Source organism: Panthera pardus, unplaced genomic scaffold (genome assembly GCF_024362965.1).
Source record: "Panthera pardus isolate Hobbes unplaced genomic scaffold, ASM2436296v1 HiC_scaffold_6, whole genome shotgun sequence".
Taxonomy (NCBI): Eukaryota; Metazoa; Chordata; class Mammalia; order Carnivora; family Felidae; genus Panthera; species Panthera pardus.
In genome coordinates, this window is record NW_026526991.1 from 46400549 (window position 1) to 46421566 (window position 21018).

At 37.1% G+C, this 21018-nt stretch overlaps 1 protein-coding gene and 1 long non-coding RNA gene across 3 annotated transcripts in view; one reads left to right on the top strand and one right to left on the bottom strand.

Moving 5' to 3' along the window:
• Positions 1-21018, top strand: part of PTPRR (protein tyrosine phosphatase receptor type R) — a 243175-nt gene that overhangs the window by 90205 nt on the left and 131952 nt on the right. Inside the window, exon 1 of one of the 2 annotated variants that reach the window (XM_019455099.2) lies at positions 20749-20889. The exons of the other annotated variant lie outside the window; for it this stretch is intronic. The gene's annotated coding sequence lies outside the window, so the exon portion shown is untranslated. Of the gene's footprint in view, positions 1-20748; positions 20890-21018 lie in introns of those variants that run through there. 2 annotated transcript variants of the gene reach the window in all.
• Positions 244-14856, bottom strand: LOC109270510 (uncharacterized). The gene is made up of 3 exons (XR_002081566.2): positions 14714-14856; positions 2483-2645; positions 244-436 (listed from the first exon to the last, which is right to left on the bottom strand). It is a non-coding gene; the product is annotated as an uncharacterized LOC109270510 (long non-coding RNA).

Here is a 21018-nt window from a genome sequence, read left to right on the forward strand (position 1 = left end):
AATTGGGGAGAATACAAAAAAAGATGACAAAGAAAGGTCAGCTGGTGAAGAGGAAAAGCAAAATTTTAAACCATCCTTAAAATGTAGCAGAAAGACAGAAATCACATTGATAATCCCTACCAATTGCATAATGTATCTTCTGAGGGGTTCTTGACTGACATAAAGTGAGCTGAAAAACTAAAATGAAGTCATGTCTTAAAAACAGGAAAATCTTGCAGTAAATATTAGTCAGTGCTAAAGGAAACCATTGAAATTTTGCTTTATTACCTGCTTTGGAATCCATTTTGACTTTACAGGGCAATATAACGGATAATGCTCTAGCCATAGAGTTGGGCCCTATATCCACTGCTTATAGCTATTTGACCTTGGGCAAGTTATTGACCTTCTGCTCTTATCTGCAGTTTTCTTTTTGGCAGAGTGGACATGGTAATGAAACCTGCATAAGGGTGTGGGAAAAATTCAGTGAACTAGTGCACACGAAGGGTTCAAATGTTAGTATTGCTATTAATAATTGTAAATATCCAGCACAACCTACATTTGCATCAGTAATCTGGAAATATACAATTAAAATATCTTGGAGATCAGAATTGCCTGGGGTTGACAGGCTAGCATTTCTGTTGTGTTTTACATGGAGGCCAACCTCTACCGAACGATATTGTTTGATTGGGAGTACTTATTTAACAGCTATAGTATTCACTTTGAAGCATTTTGGAAGCTAGTTCCCCCTCTCCTCCCCCCCAAAACCCAGAATTATTTAGAAAGTAAATACTTCTACTTATTTAATCAGCTAAACTGAAAATTTTTTTAATTTTACTTAAATCCAAGTTAGTTAACATATAGTGTAATAATGTAATAATAATAGTGTAGTAGAATTTAGTGATCCATCACTTACATATGAAACCCAGTGCTCATCCCAACAAGTGCCCTTCTTAGTGCCCATCACCCATTTAGCCCATCCCCTTCCCCAACACCCCTCCAGTAACCCTTAGTTTGTTCTCTGTATTTAAGAGTCAGCTAGGGGCGCCTGGGTGGCTCAGTCGGTTAAGCGGCCGACTTCGGCTCAGGTCACGATCTCACGGTCCGTGAGTTCGAGCCCCGCGTCGGGCTCTGTGCTGACAGCTCAGAGCCTGGAGCCTGCTTCCGATTCTGTGTCTCCCTCTCTCTGACCCTCCCCTGTTCATGCTCTGTCTCTCTGTGTCTCAAAAATAAATAAACGTTAAAAAAAAAAAAAAAAAGAGTCCGCTAGATTGAATTATTATCTCTATTCGCTTTGCCTTTGAGCCTTTCAAGCCTGAAGAATTTCACATTTGGGGACATGTTTACTGAACTCTGACATGAACTCCAAACAAGGTGAAAAGGAGGATATCATATTTTGTAGGCACCTGTCAGTTCATAATAATGTCCCATGAAACTATTATTGCAGAACAGAACCTTTCCTTGTCATTTTGCATCAGTTTGAAAACTGCAGTTGTGCCCATCAAATGCAAACATCTAACATCTATGCTGAAGATAATCCTTTTCATCTTGTATTTTTATTGATGGGAAGTTTTATTATAGCGAATCTTCATCTCCCTGTCCTCACTGTCACTGACAAATCACAATGATACCAGAGAGTGCCCTGACTTTTTGTTAGATGCTTCATTGCACATTTGCTAATATGCATTACCCTTTAGAAGAATAATCTGTCAGATCCTAGTTAATGCTGACAAGATATGCAGTCATGGAATTGCTGTGGTGCATTTCAATTAGGTTTGATTTTCTTACCTACAAGGTCTTAAAGCTAATTGGCTCATAGAGCTTTTGTCCTCCTGTGAAAGACAGACACAAAATTATGCTAATTTGTTAAGGGGGGAAAATATGCCTGGCGCTGAGATTTTCATTGTCACTTTAAATGCTAGATACATGTCTCTCCATATAGCATCCTCATTCTCTTTGAGAAACTACTTAAATTCTGAACAAAGTTAGCTTAGAAATGCTTTCTTATAAGCATTTCCAGGCAGCATGAGTTTGTGGTATAAATTTTATATTTATTATATACAAGAGCAGCATTGTTGCATTAATTCAATATTGAAGAAACTGATCCTTTAAAACTTACACTCAGGTAATTGTTACAAAGTTAGATGGTCAGTCTAAAAGTGGTTAATGCATACTGACCTTTTACCACTGATTTTTATGTGTACCAAGAAAATAAGAGAAATGACCTCTGTGAAAGTAATGATATTTTGTCTACATTCTTAAAGACTAAACTTTTTTAATATTATTACCCAACATCAGAAAATATACTGGGCAGGTCTCCCACTTAACATTTGATAATTGACTTCTACAAAATAAATTCTAGGGACTCTATGTGTTTTGTGTCTTCCCATTCAATGACAGCAATTGGTTATTAATTTTAGATGAAAGAAGTTTTTATTGGGACAGAAGTACTGAAAATAACTTCAGGGTGGATCTTTGGAGTTCAATGAACATAGCAGATGCTTACCTGGATGTATTTATTGGGGAATAGTGCAAACAAGGAGTGAAACATGATGACATCACTGGAAAGTCCAGCTGTATTTACATGACTCCTGCTAGTTGTTTATCTTTTTCTTGCATGATAGCTTGCAAAAACAAAGTACTAATATGTCTTCCATTCCAAAGTTCATCTAAATAAAGTGGAAATTTAACATTATGAGTTCAGCTTTGTCCAGATTAAATAATATATCAACATGGAAAAATGTTAAAATCTAAAAGGTGTTTCACAGGATATTTTTAAAGAAAGTATATTAAGTAGTGTTTAGTTAGCTGTTATATTTAGTTTCTTCCTTTCTCACTCTTAGTTGAATTGATCACATTGGTAGATGAAACTATAGTCAGTCAATTCAGCACTTATTCAGCACTATTAACAAATGGTTAGGATAAAAAAAATAAATGGAAAGACAAAGATACTTGAAAATTTTCATCAAGGAATTTAAAATATATTAAACCAAGAACTTAGAATCTGGTGGTAATGATGGACAAGTAGATTGTATCCACTAGGAATGCACTCAGCAGCAAGAAACAAAACACTAGCTCATGCAGTAAATAATTTTAATTTCTCACATGTAAGGTGTCCGTATGTGAGCAGTCCTAGTCAGATGCAGTAGTTGAACAACATCTCATCTCTTCACTTTGCCATCCTTGGCCTGTACTTCTGACTTTGTGCTTTCCACCTCATGATCTTAAGGTAGCTGCCACGTCTCTGAGCATCATGTCTGTGTTCAAAGCAGGAGGAGGAGGCAGAGAGCTTCCCCCTGGTGCCTGTATCCTTTATAAGGAAGCATAAGCTTCCCTATTAAGTGCCCTGCCTATTTGTCAGAACTGTGCCATGGGACCACACTTAGCTGGACAGAATGCTCCAGAAATGAGTACTTCATTTTTCCAACCCCTCTGTTGGAAGCGGCAAGGGAGAAAGAAGGTCCTTAGAAACTGCTGTTGGGTCAACCTCCCAGTAATATATCCACACAGAGCAAGTAAATAAGGCAGAAAGAAATCAGCTGTAGGAAAGAAAAAGGGAAATTCCTGATTTGGGATAAGGATATGATGGAAGTAGCACTTAGGCGGGGCTTTTGGGATAAGTAAGATTTGATAAAGAAATGGGGGGCTCAAAACAATTCAGAAAAGAATAAGCAACGGAAAGGCATGGGGGTATAAAATGGCATGGTGTGTGTGGGGAGGGAACAATTGGCAGTATTGGATGTCTGGATCTAAAGGAATATGTAAATGTCCTGGTGGGGAAACTGCGTGCTAAGAATTTGCAAAGGGATTTTGAGAATCATTTATAGAGGAATTTTATTGCTGCGCTCAATAGTTTAACTTTTAGTGGTTTCCCAGAACATGCAAAATCAAAATAAAACTTCATAGCGTGGCAATCAAGGCTCTCGGTAATTTGGACCTAACTTGCATTCCTTGTTCATTGTTTCCACCATACCCCATATATATGCCAAAACCTTTGGTCAAACTGGATTTCTTATCACCCCCCACCAATACAACATCTTCTATAGGCATGCAATGCTGCCTGCCTATTATGGATTCTATGGAAATGTTCTTCCCATCCTTTTCCAAACTGAAGTTCCACCCATCAAGGCCCATCCAGCCAAGAGATGTAGTAGAATCATCCCTGATCACCTTAACTCTCTTTTGAACTATTATAATATTTTAACGATTATGGTATTTTGCTGGAAATGGTGAGCTAGAACAGGTCCAAACTCCTAGTCTAGAGTCAAAGACTGGAAAGAATAACTCAGACTCAGTTCAAGGTTGTTTTCTTTTCAGATGACTCCCAAACAGGCAGTCAAGCAGCATCAGGAATGTACACAGGATCAAGAGGCAAGTGAGGGGATAAAGCTCCTCTGTTTCTCCTTGATCTATCATGAAGTCATGTCTGTATTGGTTTGCTGAGCTTAGGCCTGTAAGGGTAAGAAATATACCAGATCTGAAGAGGCCAGAACTACAGGTTCAGTACCTTCTACATCACTTAGCCAGGGGAGAGACCACATCAGCACCTGAGGTTCTATTACCATGTCAAGAATTTTTTGCTTTGAACCAATTACATGCTGTATCCTGTTTCTGGCCAGGAGCCACACACACTGGTCTTACCACATATTTTTTCTAATATTGGATCTATTTGTGTATATCTTTTAGACATTGTAACACGGTGGTTAAGAGCATAGTGTCAAATTGCCAGAATTTACATCTTAACTCTACCATTTACAAACTGTGTGATGTTGAGCAATACACCTCAGTTTCCTCATTTACACCGTGGGGAAAATAATGGAATCCACTCCATTTGGTTGTAGTGAGGATTAAATGAGATAGTTCATGACTCTTTAAGCCAGTGCTTCATATCAGTTGATGTTGTGTGGTCACACAGGTAATTTTTGAGGGAGAATACTCTTATTTATATTTTCCTCTATCACATGTAAAACTTGCTGTGTACACAATAAGTATTTGAAAAATAAATGAATGAATGAATGAGTAAATTAATTGATTTCAGAGGCACCTGGGTGGCTCGGTTGGTTAAGCGTTTGACTTCGGCTCAGGTCATGATCTCGCGGTTCGTGAGTTCGAGCCCCGTGTCAGGCTCTGTGCTGACAGCTCAGAGCCTAGAGCCTGTTTCTGATTCTGTGTCTCCCTCTCTCTCTGCTCCTCCCCTGTTCTGCTCTCTCTCTCTCACAAAAATTAATATTTTTAAAAAAATTTTTAATAATTGATTTCAGTGTTTGATGGCTCTAGAAATAAGAACAACTGATGACATAGAATAACAGCAAAAATTTTAAATGAATGGGCTTATCTTAAATACAGAAAAACATTAATCCTATTAAAAGGCAACCAGCTCTACACTAAAACTGTCAGTGGAAATGAGCATTTTATAACCTCCCTGGTAATTTGGCAAAATTATCAAAAGTCTCTCAAAAAGCCATGGATTTTGACCCAGTAATTCTAATTTTATAAATCCTAAGAAAGTAATACAAGAAATGTACAAAGAATGTTGCAGGATAAAAATGTTGCAGGAAACAACATAAAGGTCCACTCATGAAGATTAATTTTTAACAATTTTAAATATTTATATGAGATAAACCCACATTTTAACCGAGAAAAATGGCATCAGATATTAAGTTTAAACAAAAGGATAACATCATAGAGTATAAGGCTATTTCTTTTAAAAGCAATAATAATAATAAAAAAAAAAAGGCACATAGTATCTTGTTTGTATGTGGGAAAATAAGCCTGGGGAGAGATATATAAAATATTAGCTGCTATCTTTTGGTGAAAATAGGAATGATATTTATTTTTTCTATATTATATTTTGAAATGTTCACAAGGACTGGAAAAAATAGAAATTTCATTTTGTAAAAGCAATCATCTTAAAGTTCAGTTTTTATAAACTCCAGTGCAATGGCCTGTGGTTCCCAGCATGTTCACACATTCATCAGGACTGTCAACAGTCTGTCCTTGGATGTGAAGGCAGTGGGTGGTGTGATGGAAGCAAGGAACCAGGAAGCAGACTGATTCCAATCCTGTTTCTGTTAATTCTTGTGTGGCCTTGGGTAAACCTTTATTCAATTGTAAAGAGCCAATAGATGTTCATATAGTATTGCTATGAAGTGTAGGTAAATTTACTTACTACGTAAATGGCTAGCATCAGGTGTCTTCAAATGCCAAAACAAAATAGCCTTGATCAACCTAACTATAAAGAGCATAAGAATTAAAGACCCAAATTTGGAGTTAAAATGCACATGCGTATGCGCGCGCGCACACACACACACACACACACACACACACACACACAGGGCCAGGACTGGAGTGAGGCAAAAGAGGCACGAAGGGCACAAAATACGAAGAGGTCCTCGCTCCCAGAGTCATGCAAACAGACTGATTCTGGTCCCATTTCTAATAAGAAATATTCAAAATACTTGACCTCAGCTCAACTGTAAGATTGAGCACCTCCTTGTATTTTGCACCTTGTGTGCCTCTTACACTAGTCTCTGCCATGAACGTAAGAGCGTACACACACACACGCACGCGTGCACACACACACACATTTTAGCAGCAGACAGGAAGAGGTATGACAAACAGTTCTATAGAATGATTGTCAATTTGTATAATATTTCTTCATCAATATGGAGAAATGACCTAATTACACTTAGAAAGTAAAAACAAACGGTTCTGTCTTCTGATAGGTGATAGGGAATGATAGAAAAATCTTTCTTTATGCAGACATGACCCCAGAATTCCCACATTTGAGTCCATAGGAACTGTCTGAAAAATTGCTATCCAGTGGCCCAGTGAATCTTCTGTACATCTTCTTACCACAAACTTCAAACTTCCATGTTTGTTGCATAAGTATTGGCCTCTATCTACTTGAATTCATATAGTTCTCCTTCTCCTTCTTGATGTTCCCAATTAAATTTATCCAACTCTGGACATTTCAATTTGTTATTGACCTGGAAACCCCCTGAGATGCTTCTTTAGTTTACCACAATTCCTATCTCTGTGACTGGAAGCTACTAACTCTCCATGTCCAGAATGGGCCCCTGGATGCCATTGGCCGTGAAAAGGTGTTGGTGTGATGAAATTTGCAGAGATGTTGCAGGGATTCTAGGGACAATACAACACTTTAACATGACCATTCTCTTTGGCACATAAGCAGACAGCAAATGCTTCAGTAACAAAACTTCAGCATGACCCCAAATAAAAAAATTTACTTTTATAAGATATAAATATTCTTTCTAAATTTTGGTTTTGAAGACAAAATTAACAGCTTACTCTTATTAAATTAGGCTTGTACTCCATGTAGACATGTAATATAAGCCAAATCTATGTGATAATAATACACCCAAACACTAATTCCTTCTTATGAGTTGGAGTAGGTCATTCTGACATGGATATGCCAAAAGTTACATTCATATTGCCATTTCAGGCCTAATTCTTTTTTAAATAAGAAGTTTCCAAAATACCACATTGGAAAAAATTGTATTCAATGCTGAAAGCAGTTAATTATTTATGTTCTCACAGAATCATATATTGAAATGCTATATCTCAAAATATTGACACTAGTTATAAATATGGCAAGTAAAGAGAAAGGATTCCTGACATGGAACTCTGAAAACCCGGTCTAGCTGTGTGACCTCCCAATAGCTGTGTGCATGGGAAGCTGCCTTCCTTTGGATTTGATAAATACATTTGTAAATTGAGAGAGCTAAAACAACATAATCTCTAAGATCCCATCACTTTAACATGCCTTGATTCTTAATTCCTATCTAACATGTGTTTGCAAAAAGTATCACAGTACATTTAGGGCTAACTACAAATTCACTGCCCCATCATTGATACCAATATACAAAGGCATTTTAACTGTTGTATCATATACCTGATTCCCATAACTAGTATTGATTAAAATCTCACAAAATATGACTTCTTATACACACCTCTTCTGAGTATAATTTGCTCATCATTGCCTAATGGAGTAAATAAAACAGTACTTTGTGAAACAAGGAAGGGCATTTGTAAAAATATTACTTTTTATAAGGTTGCATTAATTTAATAAATTGTGTCTGCAAAGACAGCTTTTTTAAAGCTGATGTTGCTCATATTTTCTGAATAATTCAATAATTATTTTAGTATAACCATTTATTTCTTTTCAGTGAGAACTCCATATAACCTCGTATTTTTTCTTTGCTGTCAGACAAGGGAGCTAAACTAGAGGGTGACGACTACTTCGTTTGTATAAGCATTCTGTTCAACAATGTGGGCAAAAGACAAAACTGACTCTTATAGGTTTCCAATAAATATTCTCTCAATTTGGTAACCACAGTCTACTCTGCTACACCCCCACACCATCTGTTTTTATCCTTATGTCTATAGGGTGGAAACAAAAACTTTCTACAAATTCAAGGAGGATGTGCGAGAAAGAATTCAGTCATAATATATTTGAAAAAACTGTTATAGATTGTGAGTATTATTAGATGGGCATATTAATCTGAGTTCTCTAAAGAAACAGAACCACTAGGGAATGAATATATATTCATATTCATAAATATATAATTTATTATAAGAAATTAGCTTACATGGTTAAGATGGCTAGGTAATTCCAAGATTTGTGGTAGGTAAGCTGGAGATCCAGAAAAGCCAATAATATAGTGCCAGTATGAGTTCAAAGGCCTGAGAACCAGGAGAACCAATGGTGTTAAGCTCTAGTCCAAGCCAGACCTAAAGCAGAAGACCAATGTCCCAGCTTGAAGACAGATAAGCAGAGAGAGCAGTATTCTTACTCAGCCTTTATGTTCTATTCAGACTTTGAACAGATTGGACGAGGCCCACCCACATTGGGAAGGGCAGTCTTCTTTACTATGTTAACCAATTCAAATGTTAATTTCATTCAGAAACACAATCATAGACACACCCTGAGTATTGTTCAATCAAATATCTGGGCATCTCGTGGCCCAGTCAAATTGACACATAAAATTAATTATCACAGTGGGCCTTAACATTGTAGGATCCAGCCCTATCCATTTAGAGCTAAGAAAGCTGTATTCCAAAAAAAAAAAAAAAAAAAGGAAAGCTGTATTCCAATATTATAAAGTGTTATAAAGTGCCCAACTGGATCCTGGGAAATCCAGGATCATAACCTAAATCTTTATATTTTATGAGATATATTGTGTTATTACATCACGTTTTCATTCAACTCTCATTCTACTATGCCACAGTAGTTTTTTTTTAACTAGTTTAAGTATGATCTTCTCCATGATAATGAATCCCGTGTGTGTGTGTGTGTGTGTGTGTGTGTGGAGGGAGAGAATGTTCATGACTTAATAGACATGTAATCTTGAGAAAGCCATTAACATTTTGAGCCTCAGTTTTCTCATTAGTAAATGAGGATAATAATTTTACCTACCTCATGAGTTCGTTGCAAAGATGAATTAGGTCAGTGTATTACGGGTAAGCTCTTACAGTGACTGCAACATAGCAAGTGCTACCTAGGCATTAGCTCTAAGGATTATTATTGATATAAAACTTTATATATTCAAGTTTCTCCTTAATCATCCCCTTGGCCCCATCCCCTTCTTCCCTCATCACTGACTTATTGTGTCAACTGGTTCCTATCTCTCTTTGATAGTGTATCTCATTCTGTAAGTGCTCAGGGATTTCACAATCAAACTCCACAGCCACAGCAAAGAAAGAAAAATGGTTTAAACAAGTTAAGAGAGGTAGGCAAGGTCCAGATATGGCAGGAAGAGATGTTCTGTTATTACTCTCCTTTGTTAGCTTTTGGCAAAACAGCTAAACCAATGTGTGTGCCCACATTCACAATAGTCTTAAACTGTACAGTCCAGCAGCACATTCCGATGTGGGCATCATGTTTCCAGATGCTTGTTACACCTCAGATAGGTAGGTAAACTGGACAACATAGTCATCAGGACTCCCTGTGCTTTCCTGTGTTTTATTTATATCACTGTGACCGTTGATTCTTCTGAATCACCTGTTATGATGTTATTTACAACAAGCTGCTGATTAAAAGCTGGTCAGGCTACCTGAGTGCTGCGGCTCTCTCTAAGATTCTGCCCATGATCTGTACTGCTATGTGACCAAGTGCCGGTGACATGCATTATGTTGGGTGCTGTACGTTTATAAAAATTTTTTTTAATGTTTTATTTATTTTTGAGAGAGAGAGAGAAACAGAGCATGAGCAGGGGAGGGTCAGAGAGAGAGGGAGACACAGAATCGGAAGCAGGCTCCAGGCTCTGAGCCATCAGCACAGAGCCCGACGCGGGGCTCGAACTCACAGACCGCGAGATCATGACCTGAACTGAAGTCGGACGCTCAACCGACTGAGCCACCCAGGCGCCCTGGGTGCTGTACATTTATATACAAGTCTCAGACTGGGCTTATTTTATGAAAACCCCCTCTTCTTTAAAATGATTTGTTCATGAAACATTTGAAATGTTCTTTTTTTCTCATCAGTAAGGATTTTCTAATATGTATTTTGTGATATATATATATATATATATATATATATATATATATATATATAAAATATATTTTCTTCCAATATATATAAATATATATCTCCAAGTGATATATATATCTCCAAGTGAACATATATGTCCATGTTGTGAAAAAATCAGTGCTGTAAGACCTCTAATGATAAAAAATAGAAATATCACACCTGGGCATTGTTTATTGTAAGAAGTACATGTAAGCTTCTCCCATGGCTCTCAACTTTTTTGAGACATTATCTTGCTGAAATTCTATATAAATACATTTATTTTAGAGGAAATATACATGTGATGCTTAGACTTCAATCAGAATCTTTAACTTGTGATAAAGAATTAAGAACAATATACCCAGCACTTAAAACAAAATACATGATGTAGTGATATATTTAGTTTTGAGTGTGTTTTATTTAATAGGTACATATAATATACATGTAATATATGTGTATATATATTTAACACATATAGACAGACTTATACTACATGGATAAATAATGTGGTTTGTTCTATGGGTACATTGGAGTGTTCTCTGAAGTGAAGGTCAGTGTGTATAGGTATGGTCAGGGAAATAAGTTGACCTTATTTCTCTTCCCTGATGGAAGGATTAGATACCCTTAAAAGATGCTTATGAAGCCCCTTGTTCTTCCTCTACCAGGGCCTTTAGACAATTATTTGTTATTTTCTGTTTCCTTCTACTCTTTGTTATTTTCTGTTTGCTTCCATTTGTCTGGCCAACAAGTATTTATTGAACATCTACTTATGTGCCAGGAATTCTGATGGACACTGGGGTGGACAGGGAAAATGTGGCTTACTCCTCAAATTTCTAGCATTCAGATATATAGATACAGATATAGATGATGTAGACATAGGTATCTATAGAGATAATATGTAGATATTTATAGATATAGATAGTATATTGATAGATACTCTCTCTTGTATATGTATATATATATATATATACACATATATATATTTATACATATATGTATTACACAAATGTATTTATTAGAGGTTCTAATAAGGCCTATGGAAGAAGCACACAGGGTACTGAGATAGAGATTGTGATGAGGGTGGGGGTGAGGTGCTTCTTTAGATAAGATGGTTAGAGTGGCCTCCATGAGGATGGACTCTGAGCCAAGACCTAAAGAATGAAAGTAAAGCAATTCAAGATTTAGCAGAACAACATTGGAAACAGAAGGAGCAGCCCGTAAAAAGGTTTGCAAAGTAGAGAGCATGCCAGTGTGGCTAGAGCATTGGAAAGACAGGAAGATGAAACTGACAAAGTAAGCTGGAGACATAAATATGTAGAACTTTGTAGGCCATAATGAGAAGCTAGGACTTTATTCTAAAAGCAGTGGGAAAGAAGCCTTAAAGAATTTTTGGATTGAACAGATGTGATCTTATTCACATTTTTAAAAGATTTCTTTTGATGCTATGTGAAGAATGGATTGAAAAGGGACGAGAATGGGAACAAGAATGCTATAATAGTATCCCAAGAAATAGATGATGGTAACTGAACTTGGTGCTGACAGTGGAAATAGATCGAAGTGGGAAGACTTCTTGTGTATTTGGAGGCAGAACTGACAGATCTTGAGGATGGAATGGATGTGGTATATGAGGGAGAGAAAGGATTTACAGGTGCTCCCCAGATTGTTATCTTTTGCAATTGGATGATTTGTAGTTCAATTTGCTAAAATGAGAAACGTAGAAGAATAACAGGTTTAAGAATAATCTGAATCTCAATTTTGGACATATTAAATTTGAGGTTCCTTTTAGACATCTCCTTAAAGGTATCAGGTAGCAGTTAGATGCATGAGTCTATGGGACTCCAGAGACAGACGTGGGCTGGAGGTAGATATTTGAACAACATCAGAGTGTGCAAAGGCTGGGACTGGATCAATATTTCCTTAGATACATATTGAAAATAAAAAGGGTCCAGGAAGAGGCCCTCAATCCCATCAGCATTTAGAATTTGGGTGGAAGAAGAGTCAAAAAAGGAAATGAGAAGGAACATCACTGAAGTTCTCCCACTGAAAAGCTGGGAGAATATGATGCCACAGAAGCTAAGAGTAGAAAGTTTCAAGAAGGAAAGAGTAGTCAACTGTACCAAATAGCTGCTGAGAAAGAGATGAGAATATGCATGTTTCTGTTGGACCTGGCAACTTGGAGGTCATTGGCTATCTGGACAAGACTGGTTTCTTTTAGTTGGGTCAGTATCAGACCAGAGCAGTTGAAGAGTGAACCAGAGATAAGGATTAAGCAGAGACAATAGAGGATTTGCTCAAAAATATTTCATGTGATGGGAAGCAAAGACATGGACAATCAGTACAGAGAGATGTGGACTCCATGAAGGTTTGATTTTCCAGATGGCTTATGTATATTTATGTACCTGTTGGAATAATCCAGTAGTGAGGAAAGGGCTGATGATGTGGAAGACAGAAGAGGAAGAAAATTCTTGAGCATATGTCAGGAGATGGGAGCAAAAGTGGAGAGATTTGGCTTTGATAAGAACAGCAAAGAATGGGGGGAGGGAGCAGAAATAGTGCCTTAATAACCACTTTATGCCCAATGTATACAGTGTTTGGCATATATTAGACGCTCAGTAAATATTTCCTGAGTGAATCAAGTAAACATCCATTGCACGTCAGGGAAACAAACGAGCAGCAGGCAAAAGGAAAGAGTGAAGAGCAAAGAGGACAGGACTTATTCATACTCCTTGATTAGTTATTTCTTATTTTATAACGTGTTCTTTGCCACCCTGATTAGACAACTAAGTTACACTTTTTTTAAATCAAGCTCAATTTTTTTTTAATGTGAAGACACAGTCTATGTGGCATTTAAGTTAGCTTTTATTTCACATAGTGTTTATTTTGATCTCCTCACAATGTAAATTCTCAAATGGTGTTTTCTATCTTGCTAATTCATTTTCAGATCCACAGCAGGAGTCTAATAATTTGTTGATATGCATGAAATTTTCCTAATTTTCCCTAGTTTTCGTGATTATCTTCAGAGCTGATAAAGTTATTGATTATAATAAACCAAATATGTAAACATATTACAAATCACATATCCATTTGGCCTTAAAGGTACATAATAGCACTTGGTAAGATTTAATTCACTGCCAATGTTTTTTTGTAAGGCTAGGAAAACTCTAATGTAAAAAAACATCTATATACTCGGCTGAGGTTCATATAAACTCACTTTTTTATGTCTATCTCAGGATGTTTAGATGAAGTGGAAGATAGATTATCTATTATTAAAATTCTAATAAATACATTTTGAACTCAGAGAACCCAATAAATTGTCTTTGAAGATTTGTTCTTTAGCAATTGTCTTCCTCAAAAGACATGACAGCCAGCAATAGTCAAAAATTGAACACTGTAAAGAAAGCACATGAAATAAGCTGCATTTGCTTACCAGAAATAGTTAAGATTTTTGTTTTCTTTTTCTATCAAGAATGATTCTACTGATGTTAATAAATTACAAAACTTTATTATTGCATTTGGAGTAGAGGGAATGATAAATTATGAGGTTCCCATATATTTCTCTAGTTCAGTGCAATACAAACAGAAATGATATATATATACTCTAATGGGTATATGAATAATGAATGTTGCTGCTGTATTTTTATTATATGGTAATACAAAATTGAAAAATAATGTACTCAGAAGATTTCTGATGAGTTAATAACATGTGGATTTATTCTCACACATTCAGTGAGTGAAATTTTATGTTATTTTATTCTAGACTTACTGTGAAATTTTTATTTGTAGCTTGTTAGAAAATCATTAAAGATTGATCTCATCTCTTATTATTCTGTTCTGAAGCTATTCCAACATCTTGATTATTTATTTGAACTTTCTTGAGACTTTGAGTGATACTAACGGTCACCATCTTTAGAATTAATTTCAGCCGAGGGAATAAGAAATTTAATTTAATTTCAATCGAGAAGTAGTGTGTGTGGCAAAAGAGCCCCTGAGGAAGGGTCATGTAAACTGAGAACTGAGTGATGATAGAGTAAGGCAGTTGCAGAGTGACAAAAAGAATAGCATGTTGGAGTATGCGACATCCCTAAAGTCAAAGAATCCCATGTTGCCCTAGCAACATGGGAATTACTGGCAATCTCCCTACTGCCTGCCTCCCCACACATATCAGCACCGACTATTAACCAGATCATCAGCCTTCTTCAATTTTCTTACCCTGATATTTGCTGAGAATCCCTGGAAGACATTGGCTTTCGCATATACACAGTTCTTTTCATTTTGTATGGCATATAGAAGAGAAAGAAGTCTCCTGCCCTTGCTCACTGGGGTCACCTGTTCTGGAGTCTCCTGTGTCTCAAAGTTGCCATGGCTGTCTGTCGGCAGTGGTGATATCTGCCTGTGTCTTTATGAGGCTTCCAGCACTGATGCTGGTGCCATTGATACATGCACCAAGGACACTGTTCTCTGATTGCTGCTGACTCTCCTCATTGAGGACCCGTATGTGTTAGCTGACTGAGCACTCTGTGGACTGAGCTCTGCTCTGTATTCATCGCTGAAGAAAGGGGATCTCTCTCGTGCCCTCCTTCTACCATTCTTGTGTGTTCCTTAGTTCTGTAAGTGCCCAAAATTTGTTTTGTTTTGTTTTGTTTTGTTTTGTTTTGTTTTGTTTTGTTTTGTTTTGTTTCAGGCTTGACTTCTCCAGAGTTCTAAGTCTAGACCTCCTCTTCCATTTCACTTGAGTCCATTGTCCTTAAACCCCTCTTTTGAGAACCAGTCTTCAATTTTCTTAGCACAGTTTTCTTCCCAAGAAGTTCCTTAGTCTTTCATGTAAATAGACTTATAGTTATTTCCAGGTCATAGGTGTTCTAGTTATGCCAGATTTCCTGAATCCCCAGGTGAACACACCATTATTTCAAGCCATGGTCATTCTCATGTTACTTCTATATTTTTGGCAGCTTACATTTCTCAATAAACATCTTTTGCAAAAAGTTTTTTAGTAATGTGATTACATGTGAATTTTGAAAATTCCTTGTTTGATTCCAGAATCTTTGTTTGGTGCTTACAAGGTGATCTACAGACAATGTATCTGATTAAACTAGCCATTCCCATCTCCCTCATCCCTTTAAACATTGTTAACTAGTTCATTAGTAAAGACATATAATTATCTTGTGATATATTATAGGAGTTGCTATGTGTATAAAATTCATTGTAAATTATAATTTAAATAAAATGACAGTAAAGTTGACTAAGAGACAAAGCATCATTTTCCATACTAAGCAGAGTGAGTCTAGCCTTTGCTTGCCTTCTGCAGAATGTCCACATGACATAATAGGACAATTGGATTTAGAATTAGAAGGCCTGGTTAAGAGCCCTAATTTTGCCACTTATTGGTTGCCATTTAAGTTTTTTGAATTTCAGTTTCCTTCTCTGTGAAATAAGGCAAAACTATCTGGCCAGCTTAATAATAAAAATATAATGAGTGGTAACGTTTATTGAATGCATACCAGGTTCCAGGCAGTGTGCTAAGCATGTTAGAAGCTTTATCTCAATTAACCCCCACAACAACCCTCCAAAGAGGGTACTAAAAAAAATGACCTTGAACACAAAAACCTGCACATTGGTGTTTAGAGCAGCTTTATTTATAACTGCCCAAACTTGGAAGCAACATAGATAGCCTTCAGTCGGTGAACAGATAAATAAATTTTGGTACCTCCAGACAATGGAATATTATTCAGTGCTAAAAAGGAGTGAAAAAAAAAGCCATGAAAAGACATGGAGGGAAGTTAAATTCATATTACTGAGTGAAAGAAGCAATCTGAGATTGGCTCCTATGATTCCAACCATATGATATTCTGGAAAAGACAAAACTATGGAGACAGTAAAAAGATCAGTGATTGCCAGGGGTTCAGGAAAAGGAAGGGGTGAATAGATGGAGCACAGAGGATTTTTAGAGCAGGGAAGATACCCTATGATACTATAATAGTGGATATATATCATCATACATTTGTCCAAACCTATAGAATGTACAACACCAAAAGAGAGCACGAATGTTAACTATGAACTTTAGGTGACTATAATGTGTGTCATAATTTCATTAATTGTAACAAGTATTCCACTCTGGTGAAGGATGTTGATAATGGGGTAGACTAGCATGTGTGGGGGCAGGAGGTATATGGGAAACCTCTATACCTTTCACTCAATTTTGCTGAGAATCTAAAAAAAAAGTCTGAAAATAATACTGACCTTGATAGTGGTTAAGTAACGAGCCCAAAGTCATATAGCTATTAAGTGAAATAACTAGGCTTCATACCCAGACCATCTGACTCCAAATTGTTGCACTTAACTGGTGTGCTCTCCTGAACAGGAGATAATGTTCAAGTGTATGTGAGTGGTATCAACTCTGAAATTACTGTGGCTACTTTCCCCTGAGATCTGTGGTTGAAGCTAGTCATTTCTCAAAATAAGCAACTGCATTCTCTGTAACTGCCAACTGATATCATTTCCCAGATATATATGGTGATTTTACATTTTAAAACTCTTGGAAATTAATCTAACAATGTAACATTGTATTCAAAAACCATTACTCAGAATTATTTTAATGTGTTTGTATCCCTTTACAGATTTTAACACATTTATATAGTTATAAAGTATACATACTTTGTATTACGTATGGAAGTATACAACTTTGCATTATGCTTATTTCACTGAATATTAGATTATGTACATGTTTAATTCATTTATTCATTCAAAAGATATTATTGAGCTTCTAATGTAAGCCAGGCATTGTCTAGTTTCTGTGAATCAACAGTAAGCAAAATTGCCAATATCCCTATCTTAAATAATGCCTTCTAATACAGAGAGAATATTATAAATGAATGATGGAAAGTGATGAAGTAGAATAAATAAATAAAGCAAGGTAAGGAGGCAGACAGTGACAGATAGTCAAAGTGATATTTTAAAATAGTCTGATTAGGGAAGGCATCTCTGAAAAGGTATTGTTTGAGTAGAGACCTGCATGAAATGAGGGTATGAGCCCTGCATATATCTCAGGAAGAGTATTCCTAACAGTGAGTCAGTATATACAAAGGCCCTGAGGTCAGAGGGAGCTTGCTGTGTTTGAAGAGCAGCAAGAAGACCAGAACAGAAGGGGTAAAATGTGGGGAAGATTGGTAGAAGATGCAGGCTGGGACAGGGGTGAAGGGATGGACAGAGGAAGAGAGGATGCTGTTGGGAAGAACAAGTGGGGCCTCTGGAGGGTTTCTAGGAAAGTAGTGATACAATCTAATTTATGGCTTAAAGAAGCACCTGCGTGGCTCAGTTGGTTTAGTGCCTGACTCTTGACTTTGGCTCAGGTAATGATCTCATGCACTGTTAGACCAAGCCCTGCATTAAGCTGAGCATGGAGCCTGTGTGAGATTCTCTCTCTTCCTCTCTCTCTGCCCCTCCCTCACTCGCTTTCTGTGTGTGTGTGTGTGTGTGTGTGTGTCTTCTCCCCCCTTCTCAATACATAAATAAACTTAAAAAAAATTACTCTGGCTTTGTTCAGAAAATAAACTACAGCGGGTAGAGTAGAGGCAGCGACCAGTTAGAAGGCTATTGTAGCCAAAGTGATAGATGATGGGAGTTAGGTCGTAACAGCAGAGGTGGTGAGAAGTGGTCTACTGAATATTGTTCAAAGGTAGAACTGATCAGATTTGCCAGCTGCTGTGAGTCCTGGGAGAAAGGAGGCAAAAATGATGCCTGGTTTCTAACCTGAGCACACAGAAGGTTGAAGTTGCCAATTATGGAGAGGAAGGAAATTAAAGGAAGAACAGATTTGGGGTGGAGATTGGTAAGATAGGAATCAAGAGTTCAATGTAGACAAGATCAAGTTAGTCATTGTTTGTGCTGGTCTTAGTCTATCAATAACCAAGGTTGTGGTTGAACTGGCCCTTGCAATTCTTATTATGATTGCAAGATGCTCTTCAGTGATAACCATCAGGAAAGTTTGAAAAAATAAAGGTTTATTACTTACAGGATCTGGCGATTGCACAACACACCTGGAGCCACACAACAAGATCACGGGTAGAGAGAGAATGCAAGCATGCACCCAGGGTTCTGCTTTTGTGGGGGTTGAGGGTTTCATGGCTCACTCTTTATTGATAAATTTAAAGCATATGGATGGGAAGAGAAAAGCAAGTGGCCCAAATGATCAGTTGTTGAAATCAACCAAGATCTCTAAAACAAGGGAGTTTTGGTAGGGGTAAGCAGCCTAGCTCTTTATCTGGTTGTGTGGCTAGCAGATGTGTTAATAGGAGTTTGCCATCTTCGAAGTGGATGCCTTTTTTGAACTGGATGTCTCTTTGATGTGGATGCATCAGCAATCACAGCTTAAGTCAGGCACCTGCATTGCAAAAAAGAAAAAAACAATAACTGTCAGAGCTTATGTTACCGTCATCCAGGTGGATATGTCAAGTATCCAATGGATATACAAGTGTTGAGTTCTGAGAATGAAGTCCTGGTTAATTTGAGACTGTAATTTAGGGAAAAAAAGTAAGAGATGAAGAATTGGGCACATGACCATTCAACGTAGAAAGGTCAGGAAGATTTGAAAAGAAGTGACTGGTGAATGAGAAACAAAACCAAGGTGTGGTCTTCTGGAAGCCTGGTGAGAAAAACGTATCATAGAAGGGATCCTCTATGTCAAAGGCTCCTGGCAGATCGAGCAACATGAAGACTGAGCCTTGGCCACTGGATGTAGCCATGATGGTTTAGTATAACCTGATACAGGGAGAATGGCAGGTCAAATTAAGGAATTGGAAACAACAAATACAGACAATTCTTGAGACCTTTGTTTGAAAGGAGGGTAAGGAAAAGGGATGAAGGTCAACAAGGAGATCTTTTGGTTTGTTTGGCTTTTGTTTTAACATAAGAAATATTACAGCACATTTGTAAGCAGATTGGAAAGACCCAGCAGTGGGATACCTGGAAGGCTCAATCGGTTAACCTTCTGGCTTTGGTTCAGGTCATGATGTTCATGGTTCGTGGGTTTGAGCCAGCATGGGGGTCTTTTCTGTCAGCGCAGAGCCAGCTTGGGATCCTCTGTCTTCCACTCTCTCTGCCCCTCCCCTGCACACATGCATGCACTCTCTCTTAAAAATAAACATCAAAAAAAAAGAAGAAGAAAGAAAGAAAGAAAGAAAGAAAGAAAGAAAGAAAGAAAGAAAGAAAGACCCAGTAGAGAAGGTCAACTAATGATGCAGGAAAGGGAGAGACAATTACACAATTAACCTCCCACTGATGCACCATAATGAACTTACCCTTTTTGCAATGATGTTCATTTAAGTTGCTTCTGATTTTTTTCTATAATGCTGCAAAGAAAATCTTTGTGTCCATTTATTTTTATTCATTGAAATCACTTCCTTAAGATAAATATGCATGTGAGGGATTAGTGGATCAAAGATCATGAACATTTTTAAGACTCTTGACAGTGCCCTATTTCTTTAAAAAATCAATTTACCGTGCCACCAGTAATGTATAAATGATTTTTTTTGCAACCTTGCTAGTTATGCCATATATCTTGAGCCCATAATTCCTGGAATCCCTATAGTGTCTCAATTGCCCTTATTCTAACAGACTGATAGTTCCTTAAAGACAGAGATCATGTCTTAATTATCTTTATTTCCTCCTGTTTTTCAGACCAAATATTTCATTACTAATAATAATTACAACAATAATTCATCTGAAATCCCTCTGTGTTAAATCATAATGATGTGCATATGGTGAAGTGGAAAAAAAAAAATCGCCAATTATGGAATCAAACCAACCTGTATTTGAATACCAGATTCATTAGGTGGGCTTTGCTTAAATCACTTTAAATTCCCCATTGGTAGAAAGATTAATAATAATCCCTGCTTTCTAAGTTGTGATGAGAGTTAAAATATCTGTAAATTCCCTAGCACAGAGTAAGTATATTTTAGAGGAAATAGTGGAACTTCTAGAAAAACTTTTTCGTGAAAATACCTTGTGAACATATCATTTTTTAAAGACAGAAAGAAAAGAAAATCCTTCATGCAATACACCTTGTCTATAGTCCACAAATTTCTCATCTTATAGTTTTGTTAATTACCATTAAAAAAATCCCCGTGAATTTCAATTCTAGTAAACTGTCGAAACAGCAAGCACCTGGGGTATCTCTTGGGAGTGCACGGGCTGCTACAGCAGGCCTGGGATCAGCACTGTCTCTAGAAATAGTACCAGGCAGTTACCTCCAGGTGACTAAATGAGGCTTCATCTCAGCACACAAGCTTAGAAAGCTTTATGATTAGTCCAGCTTGCTATGATGAGGAAATAACACAAAGAGCACAAATGGAAATCAAACTCATCACAACATCCAGTCAATTTCCAAACAGGTAAGAGAATCTTTCGTGACATTAACAGTGCGAGGTTAGGAGGGTAAATACTGAGATTTATGTCTGTATCTGTTTGGGTGGCTGTATATGAGTGAGTCAGCAGAGAATCTTTGTGATATCTAGGGAAAT